The sequence below is a fragment of the Oncorhynchus mykiss genome, chromosome 26 (genome assembly GCF_057628025.1).
Source record: "Oncorhynchus mykiss isolate SJ-2025 chromosome 26, ASM5762802v1, whole genome shotgun sequence".
NCBI classification, from domain to species: domain Eukaryota; kingdom Metazoa; phylum Chordata; class Actinopteri; order Salmoniformes; family Salmonidae; genus Oncorhynchus; species Oncorhynchus mykiss.
Genome location: NC_143047.1, coordinates 20387389 through 20396119, shown reverse-complemented (window position 1 = coordinate 20396119; position 8731 = coordinate 20387389).

The following is an 8731-nucleotide window of genomic DNA, read 5'->3' as shown; positions in this document are numbered from 1 at the left end:
GATGGATGTGTGTATAAAAAAACAGCACAAAAAAAGAGCGAAAAAGGCTTAAAACAGTGGGAAGGACTGCACACGTGGCCTTGAGTGCAGCATAATGGGTCTAACACCAATTATCCCTGTTCCACGCATGGCCACTCTACAACTTGTCATTTTCTTTGCTAGCAGCATGTTATAGTACAGGCTAACATTAAAACAGACTTTAAAAATGAGGGAAAGAACATTAGAGTTTCTTAGTGAACATTGCAGTATGTACCGTGGATTCTCTCTAATAGGGGCTATGGGGACAAAAGGTCTTCATCTTTTCATCAGGGTAAAACTCACATCCTGTACGTGGTATGGCTATATCTGTGCCTGTCCAGGGTTGTTCTGAGGACACACACATTTGGCCCAGCGTTTTCCTGAGTACATGACATTATTAGTGTATTTCTAGAAATGCAATTATACTAGTCTTGCTCGCTCAGGCTTTTAGCAGAAGCCTGAGATGTATTATGAAGATTGACTAGACCTGTGAGTGACACAGTGAGAAGGAGAGAGAGAGAGCAGTACTTGTGCCATCAACGGAGGAAGGCAAGGGGGCCTACTTGAGCTCCATTTGGTGACTCTCACCTGCCTCTCTTCTGTAAAAAGCTCCTTTGTTCTGCAGGCGACCATGCGGGAGGTTGGAGGGAGGATGGAGGATGCAGATGCTCAGGAGGGGGACTGCATTTGTTCCTCTAGCGTTGTCTAGACATGGTGGTGGTGGGCCAAGCCATTTTAGAAAAGGCAAATTATGAAAGGAAATTAAATTCAGGTACGGTCGGGGATCTGTGACGGACGTGACTGAAAAGTTTACTATTGATACAAAAAAGCTTTATATTATATTAATAATACAGTACCAGTCAAAAGTTTGGACACACCTACTCATTCAAGGGTTTTTCTTTATTTTTTACTATTTTCTACATTGTAGAATAAAAGTGCAATAAAGAAAACCATGCAATAAAACATATGGAATCATGTAGTAATAAAAAAAAGTTTAATAAAAATATTTTATATATTTGAAATTCTTCAAAGTAGCCACCCTTTGCCTTGATGACAGCTTTGTACACTCTTGGCATTCTCTCAACCTGCTTCAACTGGAATGTTTTCCAACAGTCTTGAAGGAGTTTCCACATATGCTGAGCACTTGTTGGCTGCTTCACGCTGTGGTCCAACTCATCCCAAACCATCTCAATTGGGTTGAGGTCGGGTGATTGTGGAGGCCAGGTCATCTGATACAGCACTGCATCACTTTCCTTCTTGGTCAAATAGCCCTTACACAGCCTGGAGGTGTGTTGGGGTCATTGTCCTGTTAAAAAAACAAATGATAGTTCCACAAAGCGCAAAACAGATGGGATGGCGTATCGCTGCAGAATGCTGTGGTAGCCATGCTGGTTAAGTATGCCTTGAATTCAAAATAAATCCCCAACAGTGTCACCAGCAAAGCACCCCCACACCATTACACCTCCTCCTCCATGCTTCACAGTGGGAACCACACATGCAGAGATCATCCGTTCTCACAAAGACTCAGAGGTTGGAACCAAAAATCTTAAATAATATCCATTGTTTTTCTTGGCGCAAGTCTCTTCATCTTATTGGTGTCCTTTAGTAGTGGTTTCCTTGCAGCAATTCATGAAGGCCTGATTATGCAGTCTCCTCTGAACAGTTGATGTTGAGATGTGTCTGTTACTTGAACTCTGTGAAGCAGTTATTTGGGCTGCAATTTCTGAGGCTGGGAACTGTAATGAACTTATCCTCTGCAGCAGAAGTAACTCTGGGTCATTCTTTCCTGTGGCGGTCCTCATGAGAGCCAGTTTCATCATTGCGCTTAAGGGTTTCTGTGACCGCACTTGAAGAAACTTTCAAAGTTCTTGAAATGTTCTGGATCGACTGACCTTCATGTCTTAAAGTAATGATGGACTGTCCTTCCTCTTTGCTTATTTGAGCTATACTTGTCATAATATGGACTTGGTCTTCTACCAAATAGGGCTATCTGAACACCAGCCCTACCTTGTCACAACACAACTGTTTGGCTCAAATGCATTAAGAAAGAAAGAAATTCCACAAATTAATCTTTAACAAGGCACACCTTTTAATTGAAATGCATTCCCGGTGACTACCTCATGAAGCTGGTTGAGAGAATGCCAAGAGTGTGCAAAGCTGTCATCAAGGCAAAGAGTGGCTACTTTGAAGAATATAAAATACACTGCTCAAACAAAATAAAGGGAACACTTAAACAACACAATGTAACTCCAAGTCAATCACACCTCTGTGAAATCAAACTGTCCACTTAGTAAGCAACACTGATTGACAATAAATTTCACATGCTGTTGTGCAAATGGAATACACAACAGGTGGAACTTATAGGCAATTAGCAAGACACCCCCAATAAAGGAGTGGTTCTGCAGGTGGTGACCACAGACCACTTCTCAGTTCCTATGCTTCCTGGCTGATGTTTTGGTCACTTTTGAATGCTGGCGGTGCTTTCACTCTAGTGGTAGCATGAGACGGAGTCTACAACCCACACAAGTGGCTCAGGTAGTGCAGCTCATCCAGGATGGCACATCAATGCGAGCTGTGGCAAGAAGGTTTGCTGTGTCTGTCAGCGTAGTGTCCAGAGCATGGAGGCGCTACCAGGAGACAGGCCAGTACATCAGGAGACGTGGAGGAGGCCGTAGGAGGGACACAACCCAGCAGCAGGACCGCTTCCTCTGCCTTTGTGCAAGGAGGAGCAGGAGGAGCACTGCCAGAGCCCTGCAAAATGACCTCCAGCAGGCCACAAATGTGCATGTGTCTGCTCAAACGGTCAGAAACAGACTCCATGAGGGTGGTATGAGGGCCCGACGCCCACAGGTGGGGGTTGTGCTTACAGCCCAACACCGTGCAGGACGTTTGGCATTTGCCAGAGAACACCAAGATTGGCAAATTCGCCACTGGCGCCCTGTGCTCTTCACAGATGAAAGCAGGTTCACACTGAGCACATGGGACAGACGTGACAGAGTCTGGAGACGCCGTGGAGAACGTTCTGCTGCCTGCAACATCCTCCAGCATGACCGGTTTGGCGGTGGGTCAGTCATGGTGTGGGGTGGCATTTCTTTGGGGGGCCGCACAGCCCTCCATGTGCTCGCCAGAGGTAGCCTGACTGCCATTAAATAAATAAAAAATGATTTATATAGCCCTTCGTACATCAGCTGATATCTCAAAGTGCTGTACAGAAACCCAGCCTAAAACCCAAAACAGCAAGCAATGCAGGTGTAGAAGCACGGTGGCTAGGAAAAACTCCCTAGAAAGGCCAAAACCTAGGAAGAAACCTAGAGAGGAACCAGGCTATGTGGGGTGGCCAGTCCTCTTCTGGCTGTGCCGGGTGGAGATTATAACAGAACATGGCCAAAATGTTCAAATGTTCATAAATGACCAGCATGGTCAAATAATAATAATCACAGGCAGAACAGTTGAAACTGGAGCAGCAGCACGGCCAGGTGGACTGGGGACAGCAAGGAGTCATCATGTCAGGTAGTCCTGGGTCATGGTCCTAGGGCTCAGGTCCTCCGAGAGAGAGAGAGAAAAAGAGAAAGAGAGAATTAGAGAGAGCATACTTAAATTCACACAGAACACCGGATAGGACAGGAGAAGTAGTCCAGATATAACAAACTAGGTACCGAGATGAGATCCTCAGACCCCTTGTGAGACCATATGCTGGTGCGGTTGGCCCTGGGTTCCTCCTAATGCAAGACAATGCTAGACCTCATGTGGCTGGAGTGTGTCAGCAGTTCCTGCAAGAGGAAGGCATTGATGCTATGGCCTGGCCCGCCCATTCACCAGACCTGAATCCAATTGAGCACATCTGGGACATCATGTCTCGCTCTATCCACCAACGCCACGTTGCACCACAGACTGTTCAGGAGTTGGCGGATGCTTTAGTCCAGGTTTGGGAGGAGATCCCTCAGGAGACCATCCGCCACCTCATCAGGAGCATGCCCAGGCGTTGTAGGGAGGTCATACAGGCACGTGGAGGCCACACACACTACTGAGCCTCATTTCGACTTGTTTTAAGGACATTACATCAAAGTTGGATCAGCCTGTAGTGTGGTTTTCCACTTTAATTTTGAGTGTGACTCCAAATCCAGACCTCCATGGGTTGATAAATTTGATTTCCATTGATCATTTTAGTGTGCTTTTGTTGTCAGCACATTCAACTATGTAAAGAAAAAAGTATGCGATATACTCCTTGAATGTTTCAGAGTAAAACCCTTTTCAATACTATGCCTATTCATAGTTCATAGTAATATCAAAGAATACTGACAGAGTACATAGCTCACCACATGAGAGAAGACTAGTTTAACAGCAAACAACCGTGCACCACCAAGAGCGTAGTCATCCAATATATATATATATATATACTTTTTTTGTGGGGACCAGATAATTAAAAAAAATACATGCTTTGTTATATTAAAAGCAATGCCTGACATTTTGAAGAAAGCCTCATTTAGAAGTTAACTGAATGACTCACTACATCCTCATCAAATTGTGTAGTACATGAGTGAATAAAAATTGTTTCAGCTTGCATAGAATTACATAGAATGTTCTAGACAAAATGTGTCTGAGTAAATGGTACTGGTTTATTCAGATTTATTGAACAATTATCTCCCCTTGGTAACGCCACGTCATATTACTCTAAAGCTCAGAGAGAAGATACTGTAGTTGTTCGGCTGTGAAAATCACACAAAATAAAGATACAAAAAAAACATATATATATATATATATATATATATATCAAATTGGTGGGTGTTTATATTTGTCCTGTTACACACAAGTGTATAATACAAATGTGTTTCTTGCATATCTCAACTCCCCCTGAGATACCCGCAGGAAGTGAGGTGGCCAAGGTCACCATTGTCCTACGCCCCTGTTGAACCATAATGACTCAAAGAACCCTTTGAGCGCGTCAATGGTTCTTTGCAGTTCAGAAAAGGGTTCTTTCCTCTTTCTGTGATAATTAAAATGTAGGGGCGGCAGCTCATGAGAATATTTTGAGGTGTCGTTTGCGCACACCTTTTTTGTACAAACGTAAGTGTCATTCCAGTTTATCAAATGTGTTGTCTTATACCATTAAATGTTGAACATGACTACAGCCAGAAATTGTGTCTCGTGAAAGACTCACGTAAGTCCTTGTGTCATGGGAACTGTTGTCGAAATCAGTGGTTCTCAAACCTCTCCCTGGGGACCCAGAGCAGTTCCATGTAAATGATCTATTCCACAGCTAGCTCACCAGATGAATCAACTAACACTATAATAACAACAAATAATATAATATGGCTAACCAGAATAAATAACCCTGTATGGTTTTCAAAAGGGTATTGAGATTCTCCATAAAGGTTATGTACAGAAAAAAAGGTAAAATATAGTACCAGAAAAGGGTTGTGATGATTTGTTGTGCTATATATATATATATATATATATATATATATAAACTATATGGTATGGTTCTTTATGGAAGCTTAGGAAAGGATTCTTAATAGCACAATAACACTGGGGAGTTGAGGCGACAGGTAACCTAGTGGTTAGAGCGTTGGACCAGTACCTGAAAGGTTGCTGGATTGAAACGCCGAGCTGACAAGGTAAAAATCTGTCGTTTTGAACAAGGCAGTCAACACACTGTTCCCTGGTAGGCCGTCATTGTAAATAAGAATTTGTTGTTAACTGACTTGCCTAGTTAAATTAAAAATAAATGAAGGTTCCATTTAGAAATGTATGAGCATGGTTCTTTATAGAACCTTTAAAAACGAGATCTATATAGCACCTAAAAGGGTTCCGGTATTTTTAAGAGCCAAATCACCCTTATTTGGCTCTATGTCAAAAAAAATATTTAAAAGTGACACCTGAGTAACGTGTGATGTGTAAAAGTAGCCGTCTCTGTCTGTTTCCCCACCCAGTCAGAGGGACTAGTCCTACTCCTCCCGCCCTGCCTGTGCTGCTTCATCCTGTTCACTCACTGAAAAACAGCTCAGGAAAATATTGGTTGCTTTTTACTCTAATGCTGGTTGCCATGGAAATAGATATGTGCCAAACAAAGGACAGAGGGAGAGGGAGAGAGAAACAGGAAGGAAAGGAGATAGCTTAACAACTCACGTGACGTGTGTGTATGGCTTGTCTTGCATCCAGTAAAAGATTTATTCAGGTGTGATTGAGTAATTGTGTATATTTGCTTAAAGGAAGTTCAGAAGCTATCAAGACACCTATAAATATTTGTGAAACGTCTTGGACTTTTGATTGGTTTGATTGATTGGTGTTTAATTGGCTACTTTTATGTGTATGTTCAAGAGGAAGAGAGAGGAGGGGAGAGAAAGAGGGAGAGAATGAGCGAGAGAACGAGAGAGAGAGAGAGAGAGAGAGAGACCGACCATGTGTTTGTGTGGGTGTTACGTGGGCGTCCTAACAGATTGGATGACTACGCTCTTGGTGGTGCACGGTTGTTTGCTATTAAACTAGTCTTCTCTCATGTGGTGAGCTATGTACTCTGTCAGTATTCTTTGATATTACTATGAACTATGAATAGGCATAGTATTGAAAAGGGTTTTACTCTGAAACATTCAAGGAGTATATCGCCTACTCCAGTCACGCTGAAGGCTAAATGAATGTTCGTATCGCCTACAGTCATATCACCCACTATAGTGAAGTCTGATACTGATATTTTTTTACACTGCACTCTACTACATAAATGGAATTACGTTACATCTTTTTCTTTTTCCACACTTTCTTTTTGAGAGCTGGTGCTGTTGGAGTGTGGGGTGAACTGTAGGAGAACACTAATGAGAGTTTCAGGGAGAGCAAGGTACCGAGCGAAGGAGGAGAAATGGAATAGAGATTGGCCAATCAATTATTCCCTCCATTTTCTAAATGAAGAGCAGAGCACTAAGAGGTCAAGCAGCACTGTGGGTGGGCTGAAGTGAGAACAGACTGACACCTGAACTCAACAGGAGAAACAGTGGGGAGTCGGGGGCTCATATTCACAATGGGGCCATTTGGAGGGAGTAGTCTACTCAACAACAAAAAAATACCAAAATTGGACTACCAGTGGTTTTCCTTTCATTTGCCACACAACATCATGCTGCCGTTATACCCAAGGAGATCAAATCAATCTGAATCTCAGTTAGGTCTTAATCTCAGTTAACCCAGAACAAAAATCTTGCTTAATTTGGTCAGATATGTCTCGTCTGTCCACAAGAGATTAGTTAGGACCCAAATGAAGGTCATGGTTCTGCAGCATGCATTGCCAGGCTGGAGAGCATTAGCCTTGTTTGAGGTTTTACACCCTACCAAAGAAAAGGTCATTAGCTGATGAGGGCAGTTACCTGGAAGAGAGGCACCTGGTGGGTGATCCTGCTTTCCTGTTGGCTGGAGAGATAGAAATCGAGAGAGAGAGAGAGAATACATGAGCAGATGCTCGCTCTCACGCAGCACAGTGAATTACCCATACCCTGCCTAAACAAACCCAGCCCATCGCAGACAGGTGTGTGTGTTGTAGCACTGATACCGAGTAAAGACATCTGTTCTAGTGACCTTTGAACCTCAGCTCTGTTTTCATGGCAGGTAGCAAAGCCCTTATCATCTCCTGAGAACTCTGAATGGCTGATTGGAACCATGCATGATGAACCATGGTGTATAAATACAATGTGAGCCATTCCCTCTGGTCCAGGCTTATTATTAATTGTCTCATTAAGCACTCTTTATACACCGGGATTAGAATAGAATCAAATCAAATTGTATTTGTCACATGCGACGAATACAACAGATGCAGACTTTATCATGAAACGCTTACTTACAAGCCCTTAACCAACAATGCAGTTCAAGAATCACACGCTTACAGAGAAAATGATGGTATCGACTGGCATTGTAGAAATACTACACCAATATCATAATAACCAGAATGTTTCAGTAATAATGTTTCATGCATGAAAGAATATCTAGATCTGTGATATGCAAATGTGTTTTCATCGACTACAGTATGTCAGACCCAAACATTTAGTGCCACACAATAAAAAAGCTAGTATATTATATTGAAGTCATTAGTATAACGCTCGACAAACTATATTTTGTGCGCTCTTCATAAGATATATTTCCATATGTCTCATTTATAGCCACCAAGACACTTGCATATAAATCAAAGAGCATTTCTTTGGACAAAATACAAAATTCAGGCGTTCATTCAATCAGAAAAAAACTATAACTCTACATATTTTAGGTAGATAATACTGTTTAAAGCAGCACATTGACATCTGAAAAGATGACATGATCTCTTGCTTTGTGAAACATTATGAAACTGCTAAATGCCAGTTACAGGCTCTTTGCTGCTGTCTTGGATAAAAGAGAGGAAATATGCATGTAAAAAGCCCAATTGGAGATGAATACAGAGAACAATTTGCCTCCATGCGTTCTTCCTGAGGGTGGAGACACTGTGTTTAAATACAAGCTGTTTCTTTGAAAGGCTGAGGTGCTGGTCTCCAGCGGAGAATGGAGGCGATGTTCTGTATACTGTAGTCCACACACAGTGGGACAAAGCAGGAGCAGATCATCCAGATGTAGTCAGGCAAGCATGCTGGTACGCTACTATACAGCTACTTGTTTAACAGGGCAGGAATACAGTGAGACAGTGGTCAACATGAACAGAATAGTGTGTGTCTTATTTGAACAATGAAATGCCTTGTGAATAATACAT